We start from the raw sequence: 20,196 nt of genomic DNA on the forward strand, positions 1-20,196 counted from the left end.
CGGGGCAGAACAAACAAGTTCTCAAGCGAGTTGTTTACATAGCAGGTGGACCTGACGTCATCCAGGAGGCTCCACCGCAAAACCCAGCGACTCTAAGGCCCGAGATTTCTCCCATCCCTGGAGGAAGTGTGTGTGTGCGTGGTGGTGGTGGTGGTGGTGGTGGTGGTGGGGTGCAGGAAGAGATTGGTGGACTTCAAACCACTTTTAAAGAATCAACAACAACACCAACACCCCTAACTTAGCAAAGTAGGACAAAACAAGTGCCAACAGTACTTAAGAGTCTTCCAAGAGGTCCCTTCCCCCAGCCCTCCCCTCGTAAGAGAAGTGGCTCTGCTCGCACTGTGTGTATAGTTTGCATTGCCAACAACTCGCGCGCGCGACCCGGGTGCGCGCGCTCGCCAGCGCACGCACACATACACACACATATACGCACACACATACACGCGCGCGCGCACACACACAGACACACATACACAGACACACACACAGAGACACACACACACACACACACACACACACACACACACACACACATACGTACAGAGATCCGGGTTTGGGGGGAGCTGCCAGCGCGAGACAGCGCGAGCCTCCGAGAAAGCGCGAGACACATCGGCGCGTGCAGCTCCCCGGCCGCAGCTTCGTCCGGGCCGGATCCGGCGCCACCCGCAGTTCATCCGTCAGCGCCCGCCCAGGGCATTTATGCCGCGGCCGCGTCTTCCCGCCGCAGCTTTCTCGGGTCCCCCCTCCCCTGGTGTCCCCGAACTCGCGGTCGTGGCTGCCGGGACTCGAGCGTGGGTGTGTTGTTCGGGGGCTTCTGCCTGGGCGCACAGAGGGTGCCACCTCCTGGGACGCTGCCCTCGGGGTCCCTGGTCGCGGTAAGTTTCTTCTCCCTCACTCAGACGCTCTGCACTCCGCACCCCACCCTGTCCCAACCACAGCCACTCGCGGCCAGACTGCGACTTTGCTCCACGCTGCTCGGGTCGCGCAGCAAAGTTTCGCCCCAGCGCTTGCTGCTCCGTTCTGCGGGGGCCACGGTGACATGTGTCAGATTTCGATATGGGGTCGGGGTCGCGTTTGCGTTCTGGACCCAACCTCGCCACTTGTTGTTTCTTTGCATTTTGCTTTGTGACGGGGGAAAGGAGTGTGCAGAAAGATGAGATTTCTCTGTGGGCTCCCGGATGACTTTTTATTATTTATTTATTTATTTATTTATTTATTTATTTATTTATTTATTTATTTATTTTTGTTTTGAATATGCAGAATGTTGTCCAGAGAGGCTGGAGGAAGAGATGTGTCGAAACACCAGATGTGTTTGTTTATTCTTATAAAAAAATGTTTGTTGTCTTTCCCTCTTCCTTCCCACTCCCCCTAGGGAAGTGAAACAGCAGTAAAAACATGTGGTGGTTAGAAGCGCACACTTTATTGATCAGACTGCTGACCTTTATTTACTCAAGCGGGCAAGTGCACATTTCTTGGGTCTTAGGCACTTCTGCGTTCATCTCAGAAGTACTTATCCAGGAACCAGAGAAGCATCAAGGGGACACTTCTTTTCTCTCTAGTTAAGAAACTCCTGGCCCCTAGTGACTCCTGAGATAACCGCGCATTTCTCAGGCCACTACTGATCGCGCTCTTCCACTTGTCCGCGAGCCAGCAAGGCCCGCTTCCCTAGGGATCTGTCCTGGTTTTACTTTTATTCCACTTTGGGAAGTGCTCCTTGCTCTGTGTGGGTGTCACATCTTGCTGCTCCTGGGGGAGGGCGCGTGGGAGGGGCACAGACACCTTTGTGAGTAAGGAAGGGTTTCTCCTCTCTCTCTCTCTCTGAGAGGGAAGAGCAACTCCAGCCTCCACTCCATGCTCAGGGAGAAGTACTTGTGACTATAGGTACTGGCCAGACCCACCAGGTGATCACAGCGTCACAGGCACTGTAGGTGCACCTTTCCCTACCCTCAGGCGTGAAGCACCCTGAATCTCCATCCTAACAAGGGCCCCAGACACGTGTAGTGCTTGAACAGGAGGAAAAATTGCCCTCCTAACTCCAGACCCTAAAAACTCATAGGTAAGTATCCCAGCTTCTGGAGTTGAAAGGGTCATGCTTTTGTTATTAAGAAGAAACTTCAAGGCGCCAATGTGTGCAGGTTTCTGTCCTTTGAAAGTGAAATCATTTTGCATTTGCATTTGCACTGGGTTGAGACTAGAGGCCGAGCTGGGCAGGACTTAGGAGGCTCCTCACAATCCGGAATCCCCCCAAGGAACTAGACCCATCTGTGTATTTGTTTATTCAGCTCTTTAACCAACAGATTTAAACCACTAAGTGGACAGCTGCTATCTGCAAGGCTCACACCCCCTCCCCCACCTTCCCTCCCACCACATGTTGAAATCCACTCAATTCCTTGATCTTGAGAAGCTTTCCTAGAGAGCTACTTGCTTCCAGGTGGACAGACAGACATTGGGATGTGAGGTGCATGAAGTAGCCTGGGCGAGTTCTCCTCAGGAGTTTGGGGGAGGAGTGAAGTGTGTGAAAGACTGTATAGGAGGTGTGCATCCTTGCAGTCACAGATTCAAGAAGCACTTAAATACTCCCAGCATACCCGCCGGGAACACACAGAAGGACAGTTACTTAGCCACAGGTAAGCCCCAAGGGAGAAGGTGATGCCCTGGTGTCCAGTAACAGAAGTGGACATTTTCCAACGGGAAATATTTGTAGAGATTGACTTTGGAAAACATGTTTGCCTGGAAGGCACATCTTTGCATGGTGTCCTAGCTCCCAAGAGTTTAGCTAGGCAGCAGTGAAGAGAAGACTGAGAAAGGAGTGCCTGCATTTGAAGCAGACACTGAAGGGGAGATGGGTTTCCAGATAGCTTCATCCCAAAGGCTGCAGCGTGCCATACCTCGGACAGTGTTTTATGTTGTGAAGAGGGCTGTTTATCTTTTCTGTCACTATGAGTTATGACTAAGGATATTCTCAGTGTGCTGGAATTTTTAAATGTAGAGTTTGTTTAATGCTGTTAAACACAATTTACAATTTTGATTTATTTGTATCTCCATTAATAGAGTGCATATAGTTATACGCACTGGGATCATTACAGCCACAATATTTTATGTCTGCCTCAGAGTTCTACTTCTCTTCCCTCTCTCCTTCCTTCCTTCCTTGAATCTCTCATCCCATCCCTCTGTTCCTTCATTGGATCATGTTCAGAAGTTTGTTCAGCTCAACACTTCCTTAAGACAGTCCTGGACGTAATTGTTACCCAAAGTTAAGTGAAAGAAATCTTAGCTGTAATCATGTTGCTGGCTTTTAGAGAGAAGAGAAAGCTGGTGGTAGCCCTGTCTGGGTAGTATATACTCACACCGTCGAAAAAGAGTCTTGAAGTTCACTTTCAGGCATCAAAAGGTAGAATTTACTGAGGAATGAGTTTTGACATGCAGCATAACTATGAACACAGCAGATAAGTTTTATATATAGATGGCTAAAATGTGGCCATTAGCATCACCCATTGCTTATTACAACAAATCAAGTAATTAAAAAGAAATTGTGTATGAATACAATAACTGTATACAATTTATCGTTCTCTCAACATAGCCTTATGTTTTGGATATTGTTACAGAATTTCGGTGTGAAAAGACTCTTAACTTACTTGGGAAATGGATGTCCTGGAGAGTCCAACACTGCAGTTTTCTTTCTTAGTGCTGGGGACAGTGCAGTAATTTAGTTTGAGGAAACTTTGCAGTTTTTCTAGGAACTTTAAATAAGAAAGAACTCATCGTGTCTGGCATGCGAGGGAAGTAAATTGTTGAACAGCCGGACATTGATATATGCACAAGTAATTTGATAACGAGAGGTTGTATTCTCTTGAAGTTTCAAACACACAGAACTAGCCTTCGTGCATGGCTGTTAGGTTTTGGTTTGGAGAAGGCATATTTAAATGTAAAAATAACCAGCTGATTTGATTCCCATCCTTAGAGAGCATTTCAGTCTAATCAACTGAGCCAGACAGATTTACCAGGTAGTGTGGTCGCAAGAGAAGATGGGAAGGATGCAGAACTTAATTCCATAAAGAGGATATTATTTGATATCTTTTAGGAGTTACAGTTAGCTCTGTTCAACACATTTGTCTCTTGCAGTGTTGATAAACTCACCTTGAACAGAAAGCGAAATGAAGTAAATAGACACACAATTCCCACTTTCCTAAATGAAAGCAAAGAATGGCCCCCGGCTACAAAGAGGAAAATGTAATTTTTAGGACTGAGATCATGAATCTATTTTCTTGGCAGATTCATTAGTAATAATAAAAGTAAAAATTAAAAAAGTATAGTTTAATTCAGACACCCAAATAATACTTTCCATTCACTAACATTTTGGCACCCCCTTAAACTGCTTTATGGTCTTTGTGAGAATTGTACTTGTCTGTATAGGCAGCAAAATGTTGTAAGCAGTGCCCCGAATGAAAGCCAGTGAAATTACAATATTGGTGTAGGAGTTTGAAAGCAACCTCATGTGGCCCCCTCATTTGTAAGGTTCCTAAAGCCCAAACAAATCCAAACCTGAAAAATTACTATTTGTATTGTAAGGGCTTCTGTAAAAACTCACATGGCTAGAACATAATACAGTATTCAAGGTTCACAGACAGTTTAAAACTGATTCAGTTTCTCCAGGCTGCGTTTAATTCTCTCCTTTAGATGAAGCAAAAACATTTTTAGGTCCAACTGTTTATCTCTTGGACAAACTTAGACTGAAGTTATGTCATGTCTATAATCTTTATCAAGGAAAATAATTTACTTTTGAAGTTTCGCCTGATATCTATAGATTTCTACCCGAGGCTTATCAGGTCCCCTTTTGCTGCTTTCTTATGGTTTTGTTCTGAACGTCTAGCTGCTCTGTTTATCAGAACTTCAAAGTGGGCCCCCATGAGCACTTTTGTTTGTTTTATTTCTCATCTTAATTAAGTATTGCTGGGTCTGTCCAAAAATCTGCCTGGTTCTCTTTTACACCCTAGCATTGATTAAGTAAAAATTCATTGTTGCTGAAGTCTATCAATACCCATATTGTCCAGGCTTCGTCCCTCATATCCAGTGCTGCTTGATATAATAAATGTGATTGCCAATTGCGTGTTTCCCTGTTTTGTTACCTCTGATTTATTTGTAAACATATTTCTTTTGTGAGCCACATGTCTTCCTTTATCTTCTACCCAACATTCTTCTGACAAAACAAACACAAAATTATCTATTTATTGTGAAATGTAAAGAAATAGTATGGCTAAGAAGCCAGGAGTAAGGACAGAGGTGCTAGGGGGATATTTGGATGGGCTGCCGTGACATCATTAACAATAAACAAAAAGACAAACAAAACCAGCTATGTTTTTGGCGATCTGATTTCCTTAATTGTGTTTATTAAAGCCATATTTTAAAAGCAATATTTTTGGTAATCTACTGTCTGTATAGTATAGTCTTAGTTTTTTATTGGCTTTAGTAATTTTAGTAAAATGTCTTATTTTGTAGTTGAAGCGATTAGCATTTTTGCTCATGCACAGTGATATGGGCCTAGAAGCCTACGGCTATGTTATCTGTTCTTCTGAAACAGAGAAAACTGGCATAATCATGGTTCCATTTCTGAAACCATGTTATAGAGAACTGGCTTACAGCCAGCAATTTCCCCTTTCGTTTTGTTTTGGAGTTTTGAACTTTGTTTGTTCTCTTTCACTGGCATGCACTTGTTCACTCTCCCAACTGACGGCCCACAACTGAAGTCTCCATTTATTCCAGTTCATACAAATGTATCTACAATTTTCTTTTGAAAGCGTTTTTCTCATCAGTCACCTATGCTGGCCCCGGTTAACCTCTCGATTCCCATGACTTGTAAAGTATGCATTCCTGAATTCAACTTTCTAATCAGTTCTGCTGGGCTCTCTTCTTCCCTGTGATTCGCTGAGGAGATCCACACCATGCCTTCCCTTTATATTGATAGATGTGTCACTTGGAACTGACATCTTCATCCCTTTCTGCTCTGGCAAATTATTTTCATTAGCAAGAGCGAATAAGATTTAATGTTGGAAAAGCACATCGCTGTGAAGCAAATGAATTCCCAAGGGATTTTAAAGCTCTCAGCATTTTTAGTTTATTAATGTTCCCCAATTTTCTTCCATTTCTGTCTTGGAGGACTTAAATATACTTTGTGGAAGATAATGTCTTAAAATTTATTTAAGTTTTTTGAACAGTTGCTTTAAAAGATTTTTCTGCTGTGTCTAAAAGGTTAAACTATTATAATGTCATAGCTTTTGAAAAACAGGTTATGGAACTTTGAATTCCACAAACAAAGGATCCAAGTGGAAAGAACTTAAAGATTTTTTTTTCTGGATTCATTTTTCTTCTGTTTTGTTTTGGTTTTGATCTCAAAGTCTGTGTTTACTGGATGGTAGTTTCTGTGTAAGCCTCTACACCATGTGAGTATTTATATGCAATGACAGCAATCGTTTTTTAAATTTTTCCAAACCTTAAGGGAAAAGTAGCATTGATTCTTAAAATGTAATTCAGGAGGAATGGAACAGGTAAATGGGAGGCACATGTGGAGAGTTAGGAGAAACTCACAGTGCACCCTCTATCTACCTTAACATATTAAAAGTCATATTTAAAGTGAGCCACCAAATCTCTAAAAACTGTTCTTCAGTTTCTTTATGCAATGTTTTGGTTTTCTGTATATGCCTGTGTTAACCTTTCAATTCCTTTCCCCCCCACCACCACTTGGAGCCTGCCTTCAGTTTAGTGAAATGTCAGTTAAATGGGTCTTCTCTATACAAGTGTGCTAACCCTAAACTTTGGAAATGGTCAAATGAACCATTAACGACTGCAGTCATTAGCTGTTCACCTCCACACACCACATCATTCTGTACTGGAGCAGTACTTCTTCAACATTAGGCCCTGTTAAATTACTCTTTCATTCATCTCAGCCTCTAGGAATGAAAGACAAAGACCTCACATATGGCCCTGCTGTTTTTCCTATTACAGTGTACTCTGTGGTTGTGTACTCTGGTCTTCTTAATACTGCTTAAAACAGAATGGGCTGCATCCCACCTAGCTGTGTTTCTCTGTATTCTCCATTTGTAATGCTGTGCACTAGGGTACCTTTGCCAAGTCTAGCTCCCTGCTCCAACATGTTTCTACTATAGGACATTCTGACTGTCCTTCATAAAGTGCACATGCCCAGTGACTGTACTTTATCAACTTTATGGCATATTGTTTTTGTCCATAGCACCATGATCTACTGGAATTTATAAAAATTCCTCCACTAATGTACACTCAATGATGATATATCTTCAGTGTGTTGTATTTGCCATGATAGTATATATCCAGGATGATATGGAGTGAACTACATATATTTATGTATTCATATGTATACATATATTCATATATATATGAAATGTATCTAGTGTGATGTGATTTACATGATGATATACACCTAGTGTGGTGTGTAGTTGATAATCATGTAAATCTAGTATGTTGCATTTTCTATTATGATAAAAATCTATCATGATGTACATTCAGTGATGCTATAAATTCAGGGTGGTATATTTTCCACGATGATGCATCCAATATGTTTTTCATAATGTTATACATCCATTATGGGATATATTCCATGATAGTATACCTCCATTTATATTTTATGATGACAGATATTCTTTGTAATGAATATTCTATGCATGTGGAGATTTTTCTCTGTTCTCTGACTGTGCTTAGAACAGTGCTTTGCATTGGCTAGGAACTCCATAAATCAATATTGAATTAAGAACAAGTAGTTCATGCTGGAGAGGTGGCTCAGCCCTTAAAGGCTAGGATCACAACCAAAAATATAAGATTGAGTAGTTCACAAGAGCCTCAAGATAATACTTCTAATTGCCCTCGTAGTATTTTTATCTTAATTTTTCATCCTATAACACTTGAATGTCATATCACATTAAAAATTGTTTCCTATTGTATTGGCACACTCATGGCTCTTGCCTCAGGTGGGTACATATGATGGCTAGTTTCCTGTCTCCTCAGATTTAGCCCTTGCTGGCCTGAAACTACTACATAGACCAGACTGGTCTTGAACTTATAACAATTCTCCTGCCTCTCTTCCCCTCATTTTCATTCTTTAGAAACAATATTGCATTTCACTGTTGAAAATTGTGAGTAAATATTTGTGGTTTTAGACAACAAATTCCCAATGGGTGAGTATTTCATATAAAGCTTTTGAATACAAGTTAAACTGGCACGTTTTGCCTTATATCTTAATAAGAATATGTATACATGTTTCTAGTGATCATATTGTCAATATAGTGTGGGTTATCCAGGTGTTTCTGGGATTTGTTGCTGTCATATGGGGGAAAATCTGAAACATTAAGATTATATTTATGTATAAAATTGCATCTTTATATAATATGATGGGAAACATCATATGTTTACAAATTCCTCTATCTGTCCATCGATTCATTCATCTATTTATACATACTTACATATATACATACATACATACATTCATCTGTTCATCCATCTGTATACGCACCTTTCTTCCCTAAACAGAGCAAACTGAAGATTTATGTTTTGGTGATAAGTCCATAACTCCAAACTTAAAAGCTCACATGGTTTGTGGAAATCGCCTGTGGCTACTGAAAGACAAGTAAGAGATGCACCCTGTCCATGTCGTGCCGCACAGATACATTCTTATAACTGCAGAGCCCTGAAGAACTCCTTCAGTGCTGCCTCTCGGATACTCAGTGCTTTCCGTGTCTCTGTTCTATTTGCCAGTAGACTCTGTCTTTGTTGGAGCCAAGAAACATTGCTTTCAAGGATTTTCTGATGATAATTTTGCATGAGGTGAAAGTTTTGAAAATAGCTTAATTGCAGTCCCAGATAATAAAAGTAGACAGCTTGCTTTACTATGCAGATATCCATGTTAAGCACACAGAGACCTGCATTTCAGATTGGCAGTTATGAGATTATTGTTATGAGATTTTTTTTTAGATGATACTTCTTCTAAAATTTAAAAAAAAGATATTGGATTAGATTTTAGATTACTTCCAACTAAGGCATCCTGGGGAACATATGGAATCAAGAGTAAAGCTACAAAATGTTCTCTACTTACTAGCACATAAATCTACACATAAGAATGAAAGAAGAAAGAGATGGGTCCTAAATACCAACTAAAATCACTGCCATTGCTTTTCTTCTGTTGTATAGCAGGAAACATAACTAAAATGCAGGGATTTTTTTCCCAAGTTGTTTTGTTCATAAGGTGTGTAGTTTTGTTCATAAGGAAGTGTAGATCACTCTTCTTCCCAGACAGAAAACGAATCCTCATCTTCTTTAGCCAGGATCCTGAAACATGGAGGGGGTGGTGACTGTGGAAGCTAACACACTAGGATTAAGAAACATACTCAACCACTTAGCATTCTCTTCTCTGAAGATCAGGACACTCACATTCTACATTAATTTACTCACAATTTTGCCCTGGTCGTCTGTTGAGTCATATATTTAGCTGTTGGTAGTACTGATGCAGAAATAGCTGGGAATGTATTTGATAAATTTTACCTTTAAAAAAATAATTTAAGGGCTGGAGAGGTGGCTCAGTGGTTAAGAACACTGACTGCTCTTCCGGAGGTCCTGAGTTCAATTCCCAGCAACCACATGGTGTCTCACAACCATCTATAATGGGATCTGATGCTCTCTTCTGGTGTGTCTAAAGACAGAGACCATGTACTCATATACATTAAATAAATAAATAAAATCATTTAAAAAATAATTTAAAAGTAGACATGCTGGTCAGATTTCTCAGGGGTGAAGATGGTTTTGTCTAGGCCCAATGTCCTAAGTTTGATTCTCAAAACTCACAGGGTAGAATCCTAAAAGTTGTCATCTGACCTCCCGTATCATTTAGAGCCACACAGAACATTTATACTTCATGCTTCATGTTGGTTAGTTTTTGTTATTTTGATACAAACCTAAATGTACTTGGAAGAGACTTCATTCTTGTCATTGCTTCCACATTTAACCCATGGACATGTCTATAGGACATTTTCTTTATTTCTAGCTGATGTAACAGGGCCAAGCTTATGGTACGGTGTCCTGTGTCTGGATATGTGGGTCCAGATTATTTAGGGGAAATTATCCGAGTGAGCTAGAGGGAGCCATTCATTAAACAGCATGTCCACAGTCTTTCCTTCAGTTCCTGCCTCCAGGTTCTGCTTTCTTTAATGATGGACTGTGACCTGTAACCCAAATAACCCCTTTCCTCTCCTCTTACACTTAGCCATGGTATTTATCACAGCAAAAGAAAACAAACGAAAATGCAAGTCGGTGCCAGAAACTGGGCTGTTAGCATGGTGAACCTGAATACTAACCACTTGGAATGTTGGGCTGGAAAAGTCCTCGAGTGCTTGGAGCTTGAAGACCAGTTCTGTGACAGCATGAAAGATAAGAAGTCTGTTGAAAGGACTGTAGACAATGTGAATCTGGCTCGTGAAGTTTCAGGGGGGAAGCCAGGACTCTTTGGGGGCTGTCTGCATTATATTTTCTATTAAGGACTGGTGAAAATGACATCTGTGCTCCACCGTGATCATAGATACTGGTCAGTTAAAGGGTAAGCTTTTATTAATAAGCACCAGCATCCTTGAGGTGAGATCTTTAGGGCAGTACTTGCTCCCTGGGTTAGAACAAAGTAACTGTGGTCTAGGGCCCCAAGGCTGTACCTAAAGCATAAAGGTGAAAGTAACAAGCTTTCAGAGTCTCCTGTGTGGTACTGGTTTTGAATTCATGGAGGGGTTAGATAGAAGCTAAGACTTGGCCCTTGAAGGGCAGAAGGGACCATCTGTGGAGGTACTGGCTCAACTGCAGTGTAGGTTCTTGGCAATTCCAGGACTGAGATGACTACTGAGGTCCGCAGTAAGTGTGGAAGACAGTTACTTGAGCGTACCCGACACGCTCTATATGTGTTGAGAATTGAAAAGCCAGAAAACAGGAGCTGCCCAGGTACTTGGAAACCCAGAAGATCATGAACCCTAGATGTCAGACACTGACAGATTTGGAGTGACGCTCTTGGATTTTGCTTTGCTTAAATATTTGAGTACTGGCTGCCTCCTAGAGGCACCCACCATCCGCATGGTGACTCACAACCGCCTGTAACTCTAGTTCCAGGGGTATCTGATACTCTCTTGCCTCAGCAGACACCAGACATGCACCTGGTTCACACACACACACACACACACACACACACACACACACACACACACACACACACACACATATTGCAGCAAGGCAGTCCTGTTCACTAAATAAATGCCTCTAAAAATGAAAAGAAGGTAGGAGAGAATGCATTTGTGGAAGCTGTCCTCTGCTTTCCACACATGCGTCATGGCAGGTGCTTGCGTAGGTACGCTCGCTGTGAACAAATCAGTACAATAAAATCAGCTTCTTCTTTTATTGCTTCTATTTCAGCCAACTGTAATGTTCAATAACATTAAGCCACTGTAGCACTGCATGCATATTTCTCAGGCTACTCTACAAGCAGGTAAAAGGTAATTCACTTTCTCAGGTCTAAGTGGCATAGGATTCCACATCATCTGTTCTCCTTAGTACCCATGTAATTTTCTTCGGGAAAAAAAAAAAGCCTTCCTTAGCTAAAACAATGCCAAATTTTAAACACCAGTAAATGATTGTTCCTGTGATAATACACAGCATTACCATTGCGAGTTCTGTTTGCATTTTGGAAACAGTTTGCTTTATTGAATAAAAGCATACTTAACTTTTTAAAAAATTAAGTATATGGCTGTTTTTGCCTACATGGATGTTTGTGCATGACCCATGTGCCTGGTGCTGACAGAGCCCAGAAAAGGATGCCAGATCTTCTGCAACAGACAGTTGTGAGAGTGAGGAACTGAACCTGGGTCCTCTGGATGAACCACCGGAGCTCCTAACGGCAGAGCTATCTTTCAAGCCCCTATTTTGAATATATACATATAAAAATATGACAGCCAACATAAAGAACTCATGGATAATGAAAATATTGTTAATTCATGATCACCAGATTTACATTTCTTATAGAAAGGCATTTTAAAGCTCGAGTGTGGTCGAAGAGTTTACTCTCACATGTTACAAGCCATGAAAGTGCAAATGTACTTGATTACTTGCAAAAAATTTTGTTACACATTTGAAATTTTATTTTAAGGTAAAACCTTTGCTTCCATATTTCAGAGCCTCATGCCTTTCTCAGGAAATCATTACTTTTAATATGTTTTGTTAAGAATGATCCCTGTGTTTGTTAAATGTTAAATTAATCTTTTGTTATTGTTTCGAGTTCCTTTGCTTTCTCCATCCTTAGTGAAATATAGTTTTTGGTGTGAATGGCAAATTTCATTCCGTTTTCAGAGTGACTCTGCCCTTTAGTGAGTTCAGCGCTGTATCATTTTGTACACCCCTGAAGTCCAGACCAGCGTCACTTCCTTCACCCCATTTGTTCCACGGAACTTTTAGTGGTTCTACCTGATTCCTGATTCCTAGTTCCTGGTGACCACTGACTTGTTTTCAAAGTCTGTGAAATTTTGTTTTCTTGTTGGTGATTGTAACTTTTGGAATCAGAGAGTTTTGCACACTGTGTAGTTATACCATTCTTGAGACTTCCAGACTTGATTTGCTGTTTTCCTTCTACAATTGCTCACAGTATGGAATTCTCTTAGCTTTTATTCAGATGCTGTTCAACACACACACACACACACACACACACACACACACACACAGACACACAGACACACACTCAGACATACACATACAGACACACACACACACAGACAGACACACACACAGACACAGACACACACACACACAGACACACACACACACACACACACACACACACACACACACAGTCTAACCCATATGTATCTTTTTCTTGGCAATGAATTAAAGATGCTTTCCCGTTTAACAAACAATATCTACAATTAACCGTAGGGTTTTGCTGAAGCACCTTACAGTCCTAGCTCTTTCATTAGTTTCTCCATCCTGTTCTCATTTTTAAAAAATCTCCTTGTTCCCATAGGTGTTTATTTTTATGCCTTTTTAGTCCTTGGCATCCTTTGTTTGATTGAAATAGATGAGTTCTACTCATGTAATTATTTCTTCCAAAAGAAAGAGGCTCAATATTACCTATTTAATAATATCCAACTGTTTATTTATCTCTCTATCATGGGTGTACTTTATTTCAACCACATATACACTCATGGACATGTTGGCAATAAGAACCCAACAATCCTAGTTTAGAAAGAGATCTTTGAGATAACAAAACTAAATCAATTCTCTAATCCCATTCTAAGCCTAGTAGAAATGTAGCTTGGAAACCGTTATGTGAAAGTGTTTCTCTAATTGTCTATGGGTGGTGATATGTATACAAAGGCAATGCCCAGGGAAGCTTTTAAGAAAAAAAAATGTGAGTTTGAGCAGGCTAAGTTGAAATGGAAAAGCACCCAGGGAGCCAAGATTGAACAGGATAGGGACAGAGTGGGGACATGTCTCATGTGTTCATTTCTGTTAAAATTACACTATGTAGGCTCAGAGAGTGTCTTCCAAGCATTTCTGTGAATAAAAAAAGATGCACTGTCATAATGTCCAAATGTGCATGATGCTTCAGTTTCTGCAACGTTCTTCCTCACCTTGGATGGAGTCAGTTGGAGTCAATCCGTTAGTCTCCACTTGACCTTTGTGCCTTCTATTTGCAAAGCCTATTTCATACTGACCACCTTTTGCATAACTGGAGTTCCATGTTTGCAATATCTTTCTTGGCCTAATGAAGTTAGTTTTCTTTAGTATTCTCTATGTGCCAAAATGATGTCTATTTTTTTTAAAAAAATCATATTCGCTGAAGCTTCTTGTTAACATGTATTCAGGTGTGAATTGCGCTGTGCATGTAGGCTCTGACCAACGTTTGCACAATGGGGAAATTTGTAACTCTTTAACCCAGTTTTACATGCTGAGATCTGTCAACCGTTTAAAGAAATTTTGATTTTTTTTCTGTCAGCAATTGTGTGACCAATAACCTTTATCAATTTATTATATATTTTATTTAATTAGTTTAAAAAAAACACTGGCAGAAAGTGCCCAAGAATGGAACCTGTGGCTTTAATAATATTACACACTTAGGGAGATTCTTCACAGAGAAAAAAAAACCAAACTTCCATTTATGAAAGTTAACCCTTCACGCCTGATGATAAGCAAGCCTATCCACTATTTCAGGAGGCACCTTCTCTATATCACGAGACTCTTGTTTAAATAGCCATGGACAGTTGATGCAGGTTGAAAGAGACAATAGCTGTCACTTGAAAAATATGCAGAAATAAAAGAGGTTCATGGAAAAAAAGCCTCTTATCCCAGATGCTGAGAAACATTTCAAAGTTAAACAAATAGTGATGCCTTAAGTCCAAGTTGGCCATGAGAGACTTTCTCCATGGTCTTGGTTCAGATGCTCTGCTGCTAAGGCGTTTCCCTGATCCACTTACTGAGTAACACTGACAGTATCAAAAGCAAGTTTGGGCACAACTTGCTTTGGACAAATCAATGCCAAAATGCTGTCTGTCTGTCTGTCTGTCTGTCTGCCTGCCTGCCTGCCATCCATCCATCCATCCATCCATCCATCCATCCATCCACCCATCATCCATCCATCCGTCCGACCGTCCGTCCGTCCGTCCGTCCGTCTGTCTGTCTGTCTATCTATCTATCTTTCTATCAATCATCTTTCTACAAACACACAACCATCTGCTTAACAACCTGTTCTGAATTTTGTTGAGGATGATGTCGAGATCACTTATCTTTGTTTTCTATAATCATTTAATCTTAAAAATAAAATGCTGTGCCCTTATATACTTGTCTGCTCCATTTTCAGTTTCGAGATTATTAACTGTGGTTGAGTGCTCAAGCCTTTGGGCTTTCTAACAAGTGTATTTAAACTTTGATCCTTTGGTTCTGTACTCTTGCCTTTAAAGTGACATGTACCCTTCTTGACCTTTGATTTTCTTATTAATTATACCCGAGACTTTATTCCATCCCATATTTTTGTTTTCTAAGTTTAAAAAGTTAAAACCATCCAGGATCCAAGAGGTTTCTTTTGTGTAAACTGATCATAATTGACATTGTCGCCAAACTGAAGACTTAGCTCCTCCTTAGTATTTTCCCACACCTAAATAGATAAGGAAATGCCCTTAGAAATGTTTCTGTGATCTCCTCCAATCCATTCAGAGCGTGTTGCACAGCACTGAGCATTGTTTTTATACTATTTTTGGCTCATGAGTCATTTCTGAGGTTGAGTATTCCCAAAGAAAGTCTGCTCTTCATGCATTTTCTACTCTGTTTCCTCACTTGTTCCCTTTTCAGTTTCTAAAGTATTATGACTTTACTTTCAATAATGCATAATTTTAATAAATGAAATATCAAAGCTACTCTTGCATTCAACGTTTTATCTCAAGCCACTGTATGAAGCAGGGGTCAGTATACCCTTTTTGTAAAGGGCTAAATAGTCCTTGGTATAGACCATTCAAACCCACTATCTCTGTTAAAATTATCCACCATACTAAATACTAAGTAGATGTGAATGATATTGAAATGTATGAATGTAGTTTTCTTTCTTGACATTTTAATTTTAATGTTAGATTGAATTTATGCTTCATAAAATATAGATGTTTCTTTTTTTTTTATTTAACTCTGTAAAATCCATTCTTGCCTTACAGATTATTCAAAATCATGTAGTGACCCAGCTTAACAAAGGACTAGATTCTTTTACAGACACATAAATAGAGTTTTACAGTAAATATAATCTATATCTAAGACCCACAATGCATTTCAATTTCTTTGCTTAAAATTAAAACTTTAAAATAATCATGGACTTTTAACAATTATTTCATAAGCTCTTTCATAAAATAGTTATTTCTTTTCAATGTAGTTGAATCTCAAGTTAGTAGTTTTTGCATATTCTTTAGAGAGGAGAAGTTATCAGCCAGACAATAGTTTTATATGACCAATTTCAGGCATAATTAATAACCCAATATATATTTTGATAACATACAACATGTTGAGTCATTAGAGGTTAAATAATGTTTCAAGGGGTATTGCATTCTGCTAGAGGTCAGTGCATAACAAAATGCCTGGAGCATCCCAAGGTGGGTAGAAATATTAGGAAGCATCCCAATACATCCCAGAAATTATCACATATTCACATGTAAAGCAGAACTTAAGTAGGCTGTGGACACAGGAAACATGACATGAGGGGAGGTTGTGGCTGGACTGAGACCTCTGAAACCTGGTATCACCATGATGGTCCCTTGGTTAAACATACTGCTTAACCTATAGGTAAGAAAGATTTCCACCTATGTGTGCACTGTTTATATGTTTTGGTATTTCTTTATGCTTTATGCTGCAGAATTTGTTCTAATATTTGGTGGGCTTTTGGAGGTCATTCATTTAAGCTTAAGATGACAGGGGATGTGAAGAAGACAGGTCACAAGGAACAGAGGTTATTTTCCTTCCTATTCTTTTTTTTTTCCTTTTCTTTTTTTCGGAGCTGGGGACTGAACCCAGGGCCTTGCGCTTGCTAGGCAAGTGCTCTACCACTGAGCTAAATCCGCAACCCCTTTCCTATTCTTTCTTCCACAGCATTTAGCTAGGTAGTGAATGATGGAATACTTTCTCCTCTTTTCTTCCTCCAGCTTTCTTCTTTCAGTCTTTACTTCCCCATCCCCAACATTCCAAACACCTCATTTTAACAAGGAGGTCTGACATTTTAACAAGAAAATAGCATTCTACATTCTTTTATAAAAGTATTTAAGTTAAACATTTTTAATTCTTAAATTTATGTATGTATATACATAGATGCATATATGTATTTACTGTTCAACATCTTAAATAAATAAATTGTGACCTTTGGCTTCCAGCTAACTGCTGAGTCACTTCCAGTGTCCTGCCCTTTGAACTCATTTTGAATTCCGTTGTCCTAGGTCTTCTAATGTGAGCTCTGTTTTTTGTTGTGTTGAAGCTTATAAAACACGTTAGTCATGTAATTTTTTAATTCCTTGTGAAATAACAGGCAAGAGATGAATTTTATTATTGTTCCAAAATATTAATTTTTGATTTAATTTTGGCCTAGTGGTTGTTTTTGTTTGGAGTGAATTTTGTTTGTTTGTATGTTTGCTTATTTTCTTTTTGAGACAGGGTTTTTCTGTTTAGCTCTGGTTGTCCTGGAACTCACTTTGTAGACAAGCCTGGCTTGGTCTCTGCCTTCTGAATGCTGGGATTAAAAGCACATGCCACCAGTGTATGTCTTGAAATTGGTTCTATGACAGTATACGTGATGTTTTATCAAAGTTTTAGTCAGGATGGGCTTTTAAGTGAGAAGCAATTTAAAGTGAAAGCATTTATGGAAAAATCAGGCTAATCAATTTTAGATTTAAGAAAACAAGAAATGAAATATTTTATTTATGAGTCAGAGCTTGGCTGTATGAGAGAATGCAGACAAGGCTGTGGTTTCAGTACATTACTTACAGTGTCTGTGTGACCTAAAAGGCCCAAAGCAAAAGACCTAATGCGGCCAGGTGTGAGGGCTGCGAAGACATCCATGGCTAATGCACTGGGATGCTGTTGCCTTGAGTCTTCCTCACTGCTTTTTCTTTCTCTCTCTTTTTTTTGAAAATGTTGCCAGAGGTTAAGGGAAATACAACAGCTTGATGGAGAAGGTGATTCAACTTTGAGAAAGACTGAACTGAAAACTATTGATTCATACATTTCTTATGCAGCCCTAATTGTACAAGTAACACACTGTTTCTTTCTTCTTTGAAATCACACCTCCTGACAAAAAGACATAGCCATGTTACATAATTCCTAATTAATCTAAGTGAATTATATAGGAGTGATTTAATAATACTATATATTAATACTACAAATTAATATAAGTAGTACTATATATTAACCTAAATTAATAGGTAGTAGTAAATATAAAAGTAAATTTAATATGTTTTCTGATATTATCATTGTGCCCTCATACAAAACACCTGTCCTGGCTAATTTTATGTCATCCTGACACAAACCAAAGTCAATATGAAAGGAGGCAACCACAAATAAGAAAATGCCTTTGTAAGAACTGGCTGGAGTTGAGCCTATAAGGCAGTTTTGTTTTTTTTTGTTTTTTTTTTTTTTTTTTGTGTGTGTGTGTGTGTTTTTTAAATAGTGGTTCATGGGGCAGAGATGAGCCCATTGTGCATGGTGCCATCTATAGGCTGGTGGTCTATGGGGACAAACTAATAAGCAGTCTTCCTCCATGTTCTCTCCATCAGCTTCCTTCCTTGTTTCTGAGTTGCAGTCCTGACTTCCTTCAGTGATGGAAGAGGTGTAAGCCAAATAAACCCCTCTTTCCCCAAGCTGTTTTGGTTTGTTTGTTTGTTTGTTTCATCGAAGCAATAGAAACCGCAAATAAAACAATGCCTAAGTAATTATGTCAAACCAAGCTAAATATACCATTAGCTGCAATGTTCAAGCATCTTTTGTTGCTAGGATATAACAACATTTATTCAACAATAAAAGCTCTAATACAGTTGAACATGATATGCTTCTAAAATTTTAAACATGACGCTATTGAGGAATCGTCTTGGCTACAATTTAAGTAAGTCAAAAATTTCACTGTGATATTTTTGCTGTTCACAGGAATAATTTGGGAGAAACTGTTACAAGGCTGATTACCAAGTCTGATCTGGAGTTTCTGGTTTTTCAGTTCCTCAATTGAATAGAACAGAAACATGCAAGTTCATGTATATCGAACAAATTACATAAAGAAAGGGATATTACTAGAGTTCTTTATGTAGGACAGAGTTGGAAAAAGAGATGAGAGAGACTGAGACAAAGATAGTTTTGCTGTCAGTGTGGTTAAAGGTGGAACATTTTACTTTGTGCCAGTTTCTGTAAAATAATCTCCCAGAACTGAAGTCGGTGATTTTTTTTCAAAGTCACCGTGTCCATGATTCTTACTGAATGAATTATCGTAGTGGTTGATTTAAAACTATATAAAAATAAAATGAACATTTAAGATTTTTTTCAGAGAATTTTACTATTTTGAATAAGATACATTTCAAGTTCAAAAAGCTCTCTCAAGTTTGTTTGCTATTTTTTTCCCCACCAAAAATAACTGTTTTAAAAATAATTAACTGGTGATTCAAAATTGATAGAAAATTTGGTTGCAATGTTAGTGTTTAATTTACTTCCTTGAATTTTAAATGCAAGAGCTGTAACCAGTTGGTTAAGAGATCACTTTCAAAACACACCCAGGGTTCAAGCTCAGCAAAGCAAAACAAACGATATGAAACTTAAAAAAAAAAACAAAAAACAAAAAACAAATTCATTAACCTCTTTATTGCTGAAGTCACATACATAGTAGCAGTTCTGAAGTGATGTGACTGTGAAGATTTGACTAGAAATATTAACTCATATTTGTAAACATTTCACAGATAATATGGTTTTTATGTTTCTCCTTGGATTGCTGTATACATTGTTTAAGAAAAAAATTAAAGAAGACACATCATATCTTTTGAAAGGTGGAAATAAATTACTCTTTCTCTGCCATTATTTAGTTAGTAAACCCCAGAACCCAAAGTTATCTCTTTCAGTAGTTCATATTGCTTCTTCTGGATGTTCCACACTGCTCCTCATGGACTGGGCATCTGCATTTTCAGAATGTTGGCTGCCTGGATTTCTTCTGTTGCTTCCTTTGTCTTTGCAGCATGTTGAAAGCCTTGCTGGGTTATTTGTGAATAGAGATATCGACCAAACGAATGCCCAGAGCCTGGAATCAGATGGGGATCAAATCCTAGGCTCAGCCATATTACTATAGACACGATATTTAATTTCTGACCATAAAATATAAATGTTTTAACTCTATAAAGTTTATATGGAAAAACATCCCAGAGGACTGTCCCTTAAATTAAAAAGTGTGTGCCGTGGTCTTGCACAGTAGCTGCCATAATTCAGAGGCAAGGGCGCATTTAAAATTCCCTTTTCAGCCTCTCCACCTTTCCTGTAAGATTGTTTGGATTTCCTATTTTTAAAAATAAATTTTCTTTTGTTTTGTATGTTTTTCATCTTACAAGCTGGAGTGCTGAGCTTCTGAGGCAATTCTGTTAAAAAGGTTTCCTCATGACCCAGGAAGTG

The 20,196-nt window shown here is 39.1% G+C and overlaps 1 protein-coding gene across 5 annotated transcripts in view; it reads left to right on the plus strand.

Annotated features, from left to right (window-relative positions):
* The first annotated feature begins 381 nt into the window (after nt 1-381).
* Nucleotides 382-20,196, plus strand: part of Foxp2 (forkhead box P2) — a 577,853-nt gene continuing 558,038 nt past the window's right edge. For 4 of the 5 annotated variants that reach the window (XM_063286479.1, XM_008762718.4, XM_063286477.1 and 1 more), the window contains exon 1: nt 382-875. The gene's annotated coding sequence lies outside the window, so the exon portion shown is untranslated. The remainder of the gene's footprint in view (nt 876-20,196) is intronic. The other variant, NM_001271104.1, reaches the window with a different exon arrangement.

This window comes from Rattus norvegicus, chromosome 4 (assembly GCF_036323735.1).
Source record: "Rattus norvegicus strain BN/NHsdMcwi chromosome 4, GRCr8, whole genome shotgun sequence".
Classification (NCBI taxonomy): domain Eukaryota; kingdom Metazoa; phylum Chordata; class Mammalia; order Rodentia; family Muridae; genus Rattus; species Rattus norvegicus.